The 14504-nt window shown below is 47.3% G+C and overlaps 2 non-coding genes across 2 annotated transcripts; one reads left to right on the top strand and one right to left on the bottom strand.

Moving 5' to 3' along the window:
- Positions 1-7619: 7619 nt before the first annotated feature.
- On the bottom strand, positions 7620-7783 carry LOC123630988. Its single transcript, XR_006732900.1, has one exon. It is a non-coding gene; the product is annotated as a U1 spliceosomal RNA (small nuclear RNA).
- Positions 7784-9535: 1752 nt separating this feature from the next.
- On the top strand, positions 9536-9699 carry LOC123630986. The gene has a single exon (XR_006732899.1). It is a non-coding gene; the product is annotated as a U1 spliceosomal RNA (small nuclear RNA).
- The last annotated feature ends 4805 nt before the right edge of the window (positions 9700-14504 follow it).

Here is a 14504-nt window from a genome sequence, read left to right as displayed (position 1 = left end):
CCTGCTGAATCTGTTCACCTTAGCCTGTGATATTCTTGGCCCTCCACAATATGGTTTAATCCATCATGCCAAACTGATTTCTCACTACACTCCCCACATATATCCAGCACAATTTGCTGATTCCAGAATATATGTTATGCCTTTCCACTAGGCTTTTGCTTATGCTAGTCCCTGGAGCACGCTCTCTTTTTTAATTCTAGTGTCCAGTGTCCAAAGATCCATCTACAACTTGAAGTGACTGGACAGAACGACCCTTAGGACATCATTCAGCCCTGAGATGCTATAGTTATAGGAACTCACACTGTGCATTTTCTGTAATGCTTTCTCAGATTCTTCCTCTACCTGGAATTCTTCTCTGCTTTGAACTCCTGTAGTATAGTGTACCACTCACATAACATGTATTTCTCTAGTTTTTAACTATCGTTCCAGCCAACCTTCTTGAGAAGTAAATACTCTCCCGTGAGTCACAGTGATGTGAAGGAGATGCCTATTCAGGAACCTATCTTTCCTTTTCTGGGAATCATAGCCCTCCTCAGGGATGGGCCCATATGTTCTTGTTCATTCTGCTCCACAAAAGTTGAGCCAATTACATTCTTACTCCCATTAATTTAAAATTAAGAGTTTAAGATTCTGCTGGGCACAGTGGCACCCATCTGTAGTCCCAGCCACTCAGGAGACTGAAGCGGAAGAATCAACTTGAGCACTATGCCAATCAGGTGTCCACACTAAGTTCAGCATCAATATGGTGACCTCCCAGGAGCAGGGGAACCACTAGGTTGCCTAAGGAGGCTGAACCAGCTCAAGTCAGAAATGCAGCAGGTCAAAATTCTTGTGCTGATCAGCAGTGTGATCGCACCTGTGAATAGCCACTGCACGTGAGCCTAGGCAACTTAGTGAGACCCCCATCTCAAAAAAAAAAAAAAGTTAAAAATTCTAAGGATCATGGCTGTGGTCCTAGGACTTGTAACAGAACAAGTAAATGCTGGGGCTTAAAAGGCCATGTTGGGGTGGCTGTTTGTGGTTATAATATGCTGATAAGCAAGGAGAAGCAAGAGTATAGAACAAACAGAGAGAAACAGGGAGGCTTTTCCTGACCACCTTGTCTAAAATTTTAAATCTCAAACCTTTTCTCTCCTTCTCATTTTCTCAATCTTAGTCCACCTTTTTCCCCCCTTCTACTCCATATCACTTGTTTGCTTACTGTCTCCCTGTTCCATTTCCTTATTGCTATGCAAAAAACCACCCCCAAAATGTAAGAGCTTTGAAACAATAATGATCATTAATTTTGATCACAAATCTGCAATTTTGGCAGGGATTACTCTGCTCCCTGATGTCTGGGGTCTCTGCTGGAGACGAAAACTCTTTACATGCATTTTTCTCCACAAAGCCTTGGGCCACCTCACAACATGGCCATCTCAGAGTAGTCAGCCTTCTTACATGGCAGCTCAAATCTCCAAAATGGTTCCCAGAGACCCAGATGGAAGCTGCAAGGCTTTCTCTGACCTACCCTCAGAAGTCCCTGGACATCACTTCTGCCACAGTCTATTGGTCAAGGTAGTCATTAAGGCCAACCCAGATTAAAGGAGAGGGGCATTAGAGTCCACTTCTCATTGGGAGGAGTAGCAAAGATATAAAACACCTGAGTTGGCCGGGCGTGGTGGCTCATGCCTGTAATCCTAGCACTCTGGGAGGCCGAGGTGGGAGCATCATTTGAGCTCAGGAGTTTGAGGTTGCTGTGAGTGAGGCTGATACCATGACACTCTAGCCTAGGCAAGAGAGTGAGACTGTCTCAAAAATAAATAAATAAATAAAATAAAACATCTGAGTTTACTGTCTTAAAAAATTGTGGATAGCTCCCATCTAAATAAAAAATGAAGGTTGAAGCCAAGTACAGTGGCTCAGGCTTGTAACCTCAGCACTTTGGGAGGCTGAGGAGGGAGGATCATTTGAGGTTAGGAATTTGAGGACCAGCCTGACCAACACAGCAAGGCCCTGTCTCTATGAAAAGTAGAAAAATTAGCCAGGCATGGCTAGGCGAGCTAGTAATGCCAGCTACTTTGGAGGTAGGGGCAGGAGGCTCACTTGAGTCCAGCAGTTTGAGGTTGCAGTGAGCTATGATGATGCCACTGTACTCTAGCCCAGGCAACAGAGCGAGACCCTGTTGCCAAAAAAGAAAAAGAAAAAAAGTTGAACAAATTAAATAGAAAATTCCAGATTGTGTGAATTGACTGTAAAACATTGCAATGTTTTACAAGTTTTCTCAAGTGTTTTAAAATATTTTGTTTTAATAACAGTCAAGCCGAAAATCAAATCAAAAATGCAGCACCTTTTACAATAGCTTCAAAGAAAATTAAATGTCTAGGAATATATTTAACAAAAGAAGTGAGAGACATATAGAGGGAGAACTACAAAACACTAAGAAATTGCAGAAGACGTAAACAGATGGAATAATCTACCTTGCTCATGGATTCGCAGAATCAATATTGTTAAAATGTCCATACTACCCAAAGTGATCTACAGAATTAATGCAATCCCTATCAAAGTACCATCATCATTCTTTACAGATCTAGAAAAAATATTTCTACATTTTATATGAAACCAGAGAAGACCTCATATAGCCAAACCAATCTTAAGCAAAAAGAACAAACTGGGAGGTATCAGTCTACCAGACTTCAAGCTTTACTACAAAGCTATAGTAACCAAAACAGCATGGTACTGGCACAAGAACAGAGAGATAGACCCTTGGAACAGGACTGAGAACCCAGAAATGAAACCATCCGCATATTGTCATCTAATCTTTGACAAGCAGACAAAAATGTACACTGGGGAAAAGAATCTCTTTTCAATAAATGGTGCTGGGAAAACTGGATAACTACATTCAGAAGATTGAAACTGGATCCTCACCTCTCACTTCATACAAAAATCAATTCACGATGGATAACAGACTTAAACCTAAGGCATGAAACCTTAAGAATCCTAGAAGAAAATGTAGGGAAGAGTCAGACATCAGCCTAGGCAAAGAATTTATGAAGAAGACCCCCAAAGCAATCAAAGCAGCAACGAAAATAAATAAATGGGACCTAATCAAATTAAAAAGCTTCTGCACAGCCAAGGAAACTCTCATTAGAGCAAACAGACAACCTACAGAATGGGAGAAAATATTTGCTCTCTACACATCTGATAAATGGCTAACAAGAATCTATCTAGAACTAAAAAAAATCAACAAGAAAAAAATCAAACAACTCCATCAATAAATGGGCAAAGGACGTGAACAGAAACTTTTCAAAAGAAGACAGAATAATGGCCAGCAAACATATAAGAAAATGCTCAACATCTCTAATCATTAGGGAAATACAAATCAAAACCACAATGAGATATCACCTAACTCCAGTGAGAATGGCCTTTCTCAAAAAGTCCCAAATCAGCCGGGCGCGGTGGCTCACGCCTGTAATCCTAGCACTCTTGGAGGCCGAGGCGGGTGGATTGCTCGAGGTCAGGAGTTCAAGACCAGCCTCAGCAAGCGTGAGACTCCGTCTCTACTAAAAATAGAAAGAAATTATCTGGCCAACTAAAATATATATATATATAGAAAAAATTAGCTGGGCATGGTGGCACATGCCTGTAGTCCCAGCTACTGGGGAGGCTGAGGCAGTAGGATCACTTAAGCCCAGGAGTTTGAGGTTGCTGTGAGCTAGGCTGATGCCACGGCACTCACTCTAGCCCAGGCAACAGAGCGAGACTCTGTCTCAAAAAAAAAAAAAAAGTCCCAAAACAACAAATGCTGGCAAGGATGAGGAGAGATAGGAACACTCTTAACAGTGCTAGTGGGACTGTAAATTAGTACAACCTCTGTGGAAAATAAATTTCGAGATAACTGAAAGAGCTAAAAATTGTTCTGTTGATTTATCACTAAAGGAAAAAATAAATAAATAAATAAATAAATAATAAAAATTGAAATACCATTTGATCCAGCAATGGCACTACTAGGCATCTACCCAAAGGAACAAAAGGCATTCTATAATAAAGATATCTGCACTCGAATATTTATGGCAGCACAATTCACTATTGCAATGATATGGAAACAACCCAAGTGCCCATCAATCCATGAGTGGATTAATAAAATATGGTATATGTATACTATGGAATACTACTCAATTACAAAAACCAATGGTGATCTAGCACCTTTTATCCTGGAAAGAGCTTGAGCCCATCCTCCGAAGTGAGGTAACACAAGAATGGAAGAATAAGCACCACGTATACTCGCCATCAAATTGGCACTAACTGATCAACACCAAGGTGCTCACATGGTAGTAATAGTCATTGGGCATTCAGGGGGTAGGGGTGGGTAAACTGACAACTAATGGATGGAGTGAGCATTATATGGGGGAAGGGCATGCCTCTAATCCTGGGTGAGGCAAAGTCATGACTTATAACCAAAATGTTTGTGCCCCCATAATATCCTGAAATAAAAATAAATAAATAAAAACTTAAAAAACTGAAACATTTTGTTTTCCAGTATTATACACGTTGCACTGATTGGCAAAGTGAACCAAGCTCATACTTTCTCCTGGGTTCTTTTCTTCAATGTTAGAATCTTGATTTTCTTTTTCGTTTAGGTTTTACTAAGTTTAGTTGCTGTGTATGTTGAAGGAATTTATGAATGATCTACCAAGGAAGATGCCATGGAAAAATTATTTTCTGTTAAGTTGGCTGGCAAAATCTTAGTACTGAATGTTTAACTGAGGGGAAGATGGGAACCTCTTACACTAAATCCTGTCCTGTGAAGATGAATTTGAGTTGGAAGGCAGAAAACGAAATGGGTTGAATAAAAACCCTTTAGTGAAAACAATGAAAGATCCAATGGACCCTTTAATCGCCTCCATGCACTGCCCACAACTCACCCACAAGTCTAACCTAGATCTCAATGTTAATCCAGCATCTGGAAAAGAGCAAGACAAAAGTTCCAGGGATATACCTACAGTAAACAAAAAGGTGCAGATAAAAACAGTAAACCAAACAAGGTAACAACCCCATTAAGAAGCAAATAAGATTCTCAAAGACAGCACCCCAACCAAAAACAAAACAGAGTAAACCTAAAACATATTCTTAAAACATAATAACCAGGGGAAAGCACGAACACAGCCACCACTATTTGAAATCCAACCTGAAACCCTGTTTCTGGGTAGAGATCAGAAAACGTCCACCCCCCACCCACACCCATCCTCTTTTTCCATTGAAATGTCATGCAGTTAAACATTAGGGGAGGCTTTTCAATCTAGAAAATTGAGAGGAATCATCCCACCTCCTATTTTCAAGACCTTGGAGATGAACCAAACCAAGTAATTTAGCACACACAGTATGAGATAGACCAATCAGATCTAACCACAGTCTGAAGGACCTACAGAGAGACATGGGGACAGAAGAGGAGGCTACAATGGTTAGAATATACTATTAAGGGCAGAGGCTGAAATTTATAAGAACGTTCAACAGAAGTTAGGCTCTTCTGTCAAGGTCTCCCATCATATGCAGGAAATGAAAATTATCTCCCTTGGATCTAGATAGCTCACTTTGAATAAGAAAGGCTTAAGAAGCTCACCTACCTTACCCTTGTCTCCAATACAGCCTGAAAAAGCTATGGGACTTAAAAGCAGCCTGGAGACAAGGGCTGAGGACTTTGGCATTACACAGAATTGGGTTTCAATCCTAGCTCTGCCACTTTCCTAGCTGTGTGACCTTAGGCAAGTTACTCAACTTCTCTGAGCCTGTTTCCTTAACTGTAAAATGGGGGTAATAATACCCACTTCTCAGGATTATAGAAAGGATTAAATGAGCCTAGTGTATCAGTCACCCACTAAGGGCTCTAGTTGGCCCTCAGTATCTGTGGGTTCTGCATCCAGGGATTGAACCACTGTGGATCAAAAATATTGGGGGGGGGCCCAATAAAAACAATACAACGACATTAGGGGAGAACTCTCTATAGGAGGTAGGATTCGACCTCGGTTAGAGATGACTAAGACAATGAGCAGCTTAGAGGGGCAGAGCTTGTTTTTCTCACCTACCCTGAACATCAGGGGTAGGGGTAGCGGTTTGGGGCTGGCGTGGCTGTTCCTGAGGTTATTCACCCGGGGGGGGGGGGGGCGGGGGGCTCCTCCTCTCTCTGCTCCGCCATGCCGGGTTGTAAGCTCTCCGGGGCGGGACTGTGGCCTCAGGGTGCCGAGTTGGCTGCTACACCTCCAGGCGTCAGTCTGACTTCTAGGTGGAAAAGGGGGGTCGGGGGCAGGGGGAGACTTTCTTCAAAAAGAGGCTTGGCCTTTTTATTCCCCTGGAGATGTCCTCCCTGGGGACCTGTGTCTAATTGGTCAGAACTGTGTCCTGTGGTCAGGAAATTGAGCTGGGCGTGTTGGTACTCTGGACAAAATCAGGGTCCGTTAGTAAGACAGGAGTGGTCGCTGGATCCCCTGCAGACACTGCAAGATGATTCTGGACCTGAGAGTCAAGCTGACCTGTGACCGACTGTAATTAAAAAAAAAAAAAAAGTAATTCTTTTACATCAGAAGTAAATAGGCTGAGCTGACTAGAGGCCACCTTGATGACAGCAGCTGAGGAACTACTAGACAAAGATAAACCGAGGGACAGGGGTGATGAATGGCTACCAGTGGCCAGATCATTACTGGATCAGACGCCACCACTTGCACATGCGTCTCGGTGGCGGTGAGATCAGGGGACACTTGGACGTAAGGGACTTGGGATGGTGAAACATTATGACCGGACGGAAGTTCCATGTCAGAATGGTGACCCCAAACATCACAGAGAATCTTTGTTTCCTCCTGGGATGTCACATGTTCGAAGGCGATCAGGCCGTTCTCTCCTTCCAGCATCACTGAAAGACCTTTCCAGATGGCTGGAGTCTCGCTTGGCCTCCCAAGGCCATTAGGGAAGACACAGGTCCCCTGTTCTCGAGGGCCTCGTAGTCAGGCCTTCACGATCATGACACATCATGGATCGAATGTGGTTCCGGATCCTGAGATATTTTCCACCTTCTCCTCATTGCTTAGATAAGAATCCCGTGCCGGGTGTGCATCCAATGCCTAGGGCCCCAGACTCCTCTTTCGCCAGCCAGCCCAGTTCCACCACCCGGCCAGCTTGGGTCTCCGGCCCCCAGCTCCTGCTCGGCCACCAGCATGGAACCCCTCCGCCTGGCCTGACTGAACCCGGGCTCTGAAGGTCTGCTTTCCTTCCACCGCGCATTCAACTTCCCCTGTCTTCTCTCCCCAGCTTTAAACACTAACCCGCCTGCTTTCCCCCCTGCCCGTCTCACTTGCGGCCCAGACCCAGGCACCCGCGTGAGCCTCCGGGAAAGCTGACACTCGCTCACGTCGCCGCCGCCAACGCCTTCCCTGCGATCCCACGCGGACAGCGAACCTCCCCAAGCGCAGCGCATGAGAAAACCTCAGTGAAACCCTCGCAAAAATCGAGACGGTTCAGAACCAAACTCCCGAAGACGAGTAAAAAAAAAAAAAAAAAAAAAAAAAAAGCCACACGCAAAATGGCAAAAGAGATAAACAGAAAAAAAAGCTGCACCGAATACAAACAATCCTGCCTTTCAGACAACAAACATGCAGGGGAGAGCGCGAACGCAGTCCCCCACTATCACAAATTATGCAGTCGAGTTTCCCACATTTGGGGAAATCGCAGGGGTCAGCACATCCAGAGTGCAATGGATAAGCCTCGCCCTGGGAAAACCACCTTCGTGATCATGGTATCTCCCCTGCCAGGTAAGTATGAGTCGCTGTTTCCGCCTCCGCACGCACCCTCGCGCCCGCCCCGCTCTCTACACACGGTCACTTGCCCCGCGCGGCCCCCGCACCCTCGCTCTCCCGGGCGCCCTCGCTGCCCCCGCGCCGCTCAGGAAAACGGCCCCGGCACCGCTCGGATTTGGCCCACGCGGGGCGCCGGGGCCCAGGCTGGGCGGGACCGGCAGCCTCTGCGCGCCGCGTTCATCTACATACGCCACGCCCCGGGCGCCCCCGTCTCTCCCTGACCGCTGTCCGGGCCCGGGCCAGCCCGCCGGGGTCTCGCGGACCGGGTGGGCGCGCGGCTACGGGACCGGGAGCTGCAAGGGAGACCCGAGAGGACCAGACCTCGCGGTCCCGCCGCCCAGCCCTCCGAGGCGGGTCAGGACTCGGGTTTCGTCTCACCTTCAGGAAAAATGTTGTCTTCAAAATGCCTACATAATGAAATACAAAGAAGGACTAGGGAACCGTTTTCAGATTAAAGACATGATAACTGAATGCAACACATACCTTTCTTTGCATTTTCCTTTGCTAGATAGGACATTATTGGGACAATTGGTGAAAAGGGAATAATGTCTGCCAGAGTAGACATTAATATTGAATCAATGTTAGTTTTCTGATTTTAATCATTGTACTGGCTGGGCGGGGAAGCCGGGGGAGGCGGATCGTGTAGGAGAATCCCTTGCTTTTAGAAAATACAAACAGAGATGGGAAACTGCTCCTGAAAGAACCAACAATCAAAAAGGATGCTTTTATGTTACCTGCCGTCTTTGTTTTTGACAAGCTAGAACCTCAGGGAGGCCTATCCTTGGCCCTCTCGTCTCCAGACTTCCCTCCTGCCTTGTTTTGCTCCTTAGCACTGGCCACCTGCGAACTCCCAGCAGTTCAATCATTTCGTTCACACCTGGCGAGGAGGAGCCACACCACTGGCCGCCGACCTTTAACCTCCTCCAACCTCGAGAACAAAACCTCTCTCGACCTCTGAGAACAAAACTTCTCTCGTAGAGAAGAGGAAAAGACAAAAATCCCTCCGGGCTGCAAGAGGCAACCTAAGCCCCTACGATGGAGATGTGGCATTTCCAGTCCTTTGATTTCCAGAGGCCCGTTAACACCCCTCCCAGCCCACGCTGCCCAGTGAGTGGACACGTTGCCTTGATAACTCGGTTCCGGTTTTCCTTTCTCTGTTACGGGTTAGGTAACCACATAGTCTGAAAGGGAAAGGTCACGAATGGGGATTAAAACAATTTCATGTCAAATCGGTGACGAAACTCTTGGTATTAATATTTTACGTCTGATTGACACTCTTGCGCGTCATTTTTCCTGAAGGTGAGACGAAACCCGAGTCCTGACCCGCCTCGGAGGGCTGGGCGGCGGGACCGCGAGGTCTGGTCCTCTCGGGTCTCCCTTGCAGCTCCCGGTCCCGTAGCCGCGCGCCCACCCGGTCCGCGAGACCCCGGCGGGCTGGCCCGGGCCCGGACAGCGGTCAGGGAGAGACGGGGGCGCCCGGGGCGTGGCGTATGTAGATGAACGCGGCGCGCAGAGGCTGCCGGTCCCGCCCAGCCTGGGCCCCGGCGCCCCGCGTGGGCCAAATCCGAGCGGTGCCGGGGCCGTTTTCCTGAGCGGCGCGGGGGCAGCGAGGGCGCCCGGGGAGAGCGAGGGTGCGGGGGCCGCGCGGGGCAAGTGACCGTGTGTAGAGAGCGGGGCGGGCGCGAGGGTGCGTGCGGAGGCGGAAACAGCGACTCATACTTACCTGGCAGGGGAGATACCATGATCACGAAGGTGGTTTTCCCAGGGCGAGGCTTATCCATTGCACTCTGGATGTGCTGACCCCTGCGATTTCCCCAAATGTGGGAAACTCGACTGCATAATTTGTGGTAGTGGGGGACTGCGTTCGCGCTCTCCCCTGCATGTTTGTTGTCTGAAAGGCAGGATTGTTTGTATTCGGTGCAGCTTTTTTTTCTGTTTATCTCTTTTACCATTTTGCGTGTGGCTTTTTTTTTTTTTTTTTTTTTTTTTTTACTCGTCTTCGGGAGTTTGGTTCTGAACCGTCTCGATTTTTGCGAGGGTTTCACTGAGGTTTTCTCATGCGCTGCGCTTGGGGAGGTTCGCTGTCCGCGTGGGATCGCAGGGAAGGCGTTGGCGGCGGCGACGTGAGCGAGTGTCAGCTTTCCCGGAGGCTCACGCGGGTGCCTGGGTCTGGGCCGCAAGTGAGACGGGCAGGGGGGAAAGCAGGCGGGTTAGTGTTTAAAGCTGGGGAGAGAAGACAGGGGAAGTTGAATGCGCGGTGGAAGGAAAGCAGACCTTCAGAGCCCGGGTTCAGTCAGGCCAGGCGGAGGGGTTCCATGCTGGTGGCCGAGCAGGAGCTGGGGGCCGGAGACCCAAGCTGGCCGGGTGGTGGAACTGGGCTGGCTGGCGAAAGAGGAGTCTGGGGCCCTAGGCATTGGATGCACACCCGGCACGGGATTCTTATCTAAGCAATGAGGAGAAGGTGGAAAATATCTCAGGATCCGGAACCACATTCGATCCATGATGTGTCATGATCGTGAAGGCCTGACTACGAGGCCCTCGAGAACAGGGGACCTGTGTCTTCCCTAATGGCCTTGGGAGGCCAAGCGAGACTCCAGCCATCTGGAAAGGTCTTTCAGTGATGCTGGAAGGAGAGAACGGCCTGATCGCCTTCGAACATGTGACATCCCAGGAGGAAACAAAGATTCTCTGTGATGTTTGGGGTCACCATTCTGACATGGAACTTCCGTCCGGTCATAATGTTTCACCATCCCAAGTCCCTTACGTCCAAGTGTCCCCTGATCTCACCGCCACCGAGACGCATGTGCAAGTGGTGGCGTCTGATCCAGTAATGATCTGGCCACTGGTAGCCATTCATCACCCCTGTCCCTCGGTTTATCTTTGTCTAGTAGTTCCTCAGCTGCTGTCATCAAGGTGGCCTCTAGTCAGCTCAGCCTATTTACTTCTGATGTAAAAGAATTACTTTTTTTTTTTTTTTAATTACAGTCGGTCACAGGTCAGCTTGACTCTCAGGTCCAGAATCATCTTGCAGTGTCTGCAGGGGATCCAGCGACCACTCCTGTCTTACTAACGGACCCTGATTTTGTCCAGAGTACCAACACGCCCAGCTCAATTTCCTGACCACAGGACACAGTTCTGACCAATTAGACACAGGTCCCCAGGGAGGACATCTCCAGGGGAATAAAAAGGCCAAGCCTCTTTTTGAAGAAAGTCTCCCCCTGCCCCCGACCCCCCTTTTCCACCTAGAAGTCAGACTGACGCCTGGAGGTGTAGCAGCCAACTCGGCACCCTGAGGCCACAGTCCCGCCCCGGAGAGCTTACAACCCGGCATGGCGGAGCAGAGAGAGGAGGAGCCCCCCGCCCCCCCCCCCCCCGGGTGAATAACCTCAGGAACAGCCACGCCAGCCCCAAACCGCTACCCCTACCCCTGATGTTCAGGGTAGGTGAGAAAAACAAGCTCTGCCCCTCTAAGCTGCTCATTGTCTTAGTCATCTCTAACCGAGGTCGAATCCTACCTCCTATAGAGAGTTCTCCCCTAATGTCGTTGTATTGTTTTTATTGGGCCCCCCCCCAATATTTTTGATCCACAGTGGTTCAATCCCTGGATGCAGAACCCACAGATACTGAGGGCCAACTAGAGCCCTTAGTGGGTGACTGATACACTAGGCTCATTTAATCCTTTCTATAATCCTGAGAAGTGGGTATTATTACCCCCATTTTACAGTTAAGGAAACAGGCTCAGAGAAGTTGAGTAACTTGCCTAAGGTCACACAGCTAGGAAAGTGGCAGAGCTAGGATTGAAACCCAATTCTGTGTAATGCCAAAGTCCTCAGCCCTTGTCTCCAGGCTGCTTTTAAGTCCCATAGCTTTTTCAGGCTGTATTGGAGACAAGGGTAAGGTAGGTGAGCTTCTTAAGCCTTTCTTATTCAAAGTGAGCTATCTAGATCCAAGGGAGATAATTTTCATTTCCTGCATATGATGGGAGACCTTGACAGAAGAGCCTAACTTCTGTTGAACGTTCTTATAAATTTCAGCCTCTGCCCTTAATAGTATATTCTAACCATTGTAGCCTCCTCTTCTGTCCCCATGTCTCTCTGTAGGTCCTTCAGACTGTGGTTAGATCTGATTGGTCTATCTCATACTGTGTGTGCTAAATTACTTGGTTTGGTTCATCTCCAAGGTCTTGAAAATAGGAGGTGGGATGATTCCTCTCAATTTTCTAGATTGAAAAGCCTCCCCTAATGTTTAACTGCATGACATTTCAATGGAAAAAGAGGATGGGTGTGGGTGGGGGGTGGACGTTTTCTGATCTCTACCCAGAAATAAGGTAAAAGTCAAGTGGGGTTTCAAGCCCTCATTTTAAATCCTTGAATGGCAACCTGTCCCCCGCTGCTTCCCAGGCCTCTTAAACCAACTACTCATGTCTCCCTCTCCTGTCTTACTCATTCTATTTTCAGCATTGTGCCCACTTCAAAGACATCAGTTTGAGCTCAATTTCTATAGTTTTACTAGGAGACAGCAAGAATATTGCATGAGTCTTTCCAAACCTGGGACATTTCACCCAGCCTGCAAATAGACCCACTTTCTTGCAATTTCAACTCCAGCCATCCTCCCCCTCACTGCATAAACCCCTCCTCCTGAACCCCCCACCCCAGAGGATTCCCACTGCCTGGTAGCTTCCCCTTTCTCCTGGCCCTCAGGGCATGAAGCATCACCCAGACGGAGAGGGAAGCCCCAAACCTCCCACAACATAAACTTGGCTTCTGGGGTCCCAGAGGACCATCTTGGAAATACTGTACTAAATTCGTAGAATAAGTAGTAAACGAGGGCTTTTTTCCCTATCACTTGGTGTCCTCCTGTTTCACCCTTGTGTCCCCCAGGCTACAGATGGTCAATAAATGTAAAATGGGCTGAGTTGAGGTGGCTCACACCTTAATCTTAGGGCTTTGGGAGGCAGAGTCAGGAGGATAGCTTGAGGCTAGAAGTTAGAGACCAGTCTGGGTAACATAGCAAGACTGTCTCTACAAAAAATAGAAAATTTAGCTGGGCATGGTGGCATGCACCTGTAGTCCCAGCTTCACGGGAGGCTGAGGCAGGAGCTTCACTTAAGCCCAGGAGTTTGAGGTTGCAGTGAGTTATGATGACACCACTGCAGTCTAGTCCTGCAAGAGTGAAACCCTGTCTCATAAATAATTAAATAAATAAATAAACATCTCAACAGCAGTGAATCCTGGGCTGTCCATTTTTATCAGGGACTCACGGTGAGCTAAGGAATGTTTCAACTGTTTTGGAGGCACAAAAAATCTTTCTTTCGTATGCCCTTGAGGGAGTAATATACCTTCTCTGCCTTATTTGTTTTGTGAGACTGTCACAAAGTATGCATAGTATGACTGCCAACTCCAGACACACACACACTCTCACACTCTAATGTGTACAGGAGTCTCTCCTTATCCATGGTGCATACATCCCGAGACCCCCAGTGGATGTTTGAAACCTCAGATAGGATCAAACCTATATACTCTATTTCTTCCTATTCCTATACACATATGCTATGAATGAAGTTTATTTTATAAATTAGGTAGAGATTAACAATAACTAATAACAAAATAGAACAATTACAACAAAATGCTGTAATAAAAGTTATCCAAATATGATCTTCTCAAAATAGCGTATTGTACTCACCCTTCTTCTTGTGACCTGACAACCAAACGGCTGGTGACTAATGGGCAGGTAGCGTATATAACATTGAATATGCTGGACAAAGGGACAATTCAGTGTCTCGGGGATGGCAAGAGATTTCATCATGCTATTCAGAACAGCACAAAATTTAAAACTTACGAACTGTTTATTTCTGGGATTTTCCATTTAACATTTTCAGGCCTCAGTTGACTGCGAGCAATGGAAACTGTGGAAAACAAAGCCAAGGATGAGGGGGGGCCACTGTACCACTGTTTCCAGTCTACTCCCATCCCCACAAGCACTCTAAAAGTGTATGCCAGGGGCTAAGGGACACACCTTCCACTCTGCCTCCTTTCCCCAAAAGACCACCTTGGTCAATACAAAGTAGCAAAGGGTTAATCGAAACACTGTGTAGCTTTTGGCCCTGTACTTACCACTTAGCATTTACACAGCATCTTCTCATTTCCAAAGCACAGTACCAACATTTATTAATCCTCACAACACCCCTGTGAGGTAGGTAAGTATGTCCTTTATAGTAGTAGAGCACTGAGGCAGAAGTCAAGCAAACCTCCCGAACCTGCTTGAGGCCACAGGGAAGTGGGTGGAAGGTCTGGACCCAAGTCCAGAAGCTCAGGCCCTTGGTTGGCCCTGCATTCACCCACTGGTGGTCGCATGGGTATATATATGTATGTTTTTTTTTTTTCTTTTACCAGGGAAGGTTACATGAAGGACAAAACACACAGATCTCAGCCAACAACAGAAAAATCAACAGTTCAGATGGCACTGGGGAAGGTGTCCATTACAGAGACAAAGCATTAATCGGCACGTGAGTGAGGCAAGAGAACATGCCGCTGAGAAAGGGTGGAATTGGCATGACTGGCAATGAGACCCAGACCAGGGATTCAGGATGGTTTGGTAAAATATAAACAAACTAGGAACTGATCCAAGGGGTGACCAGCCCAAATACCTGTGGTTTCCAAATGGGAGAAAAATGAGAAATAGTGG

Source organism: Lemur catta, chromosome 1 (genome assembly GCF_020740605.2).
Source record: "Lemur catta isolate mLemCat1 chromosome 1, mLemCat1.pri, whole genome shotgun sequence".
Classification (NCBI taxonomy): Eukaryota; Metazoa; Chordata; class Mammalia; order Primates; family Lemuridae; genus Lemur; species Lemur catta.
The sequence above is the reverse complement of the archived record's forward strand: the minus strand, read 5'-3'. Positions and strand labels throughout refer to the sequence as shown.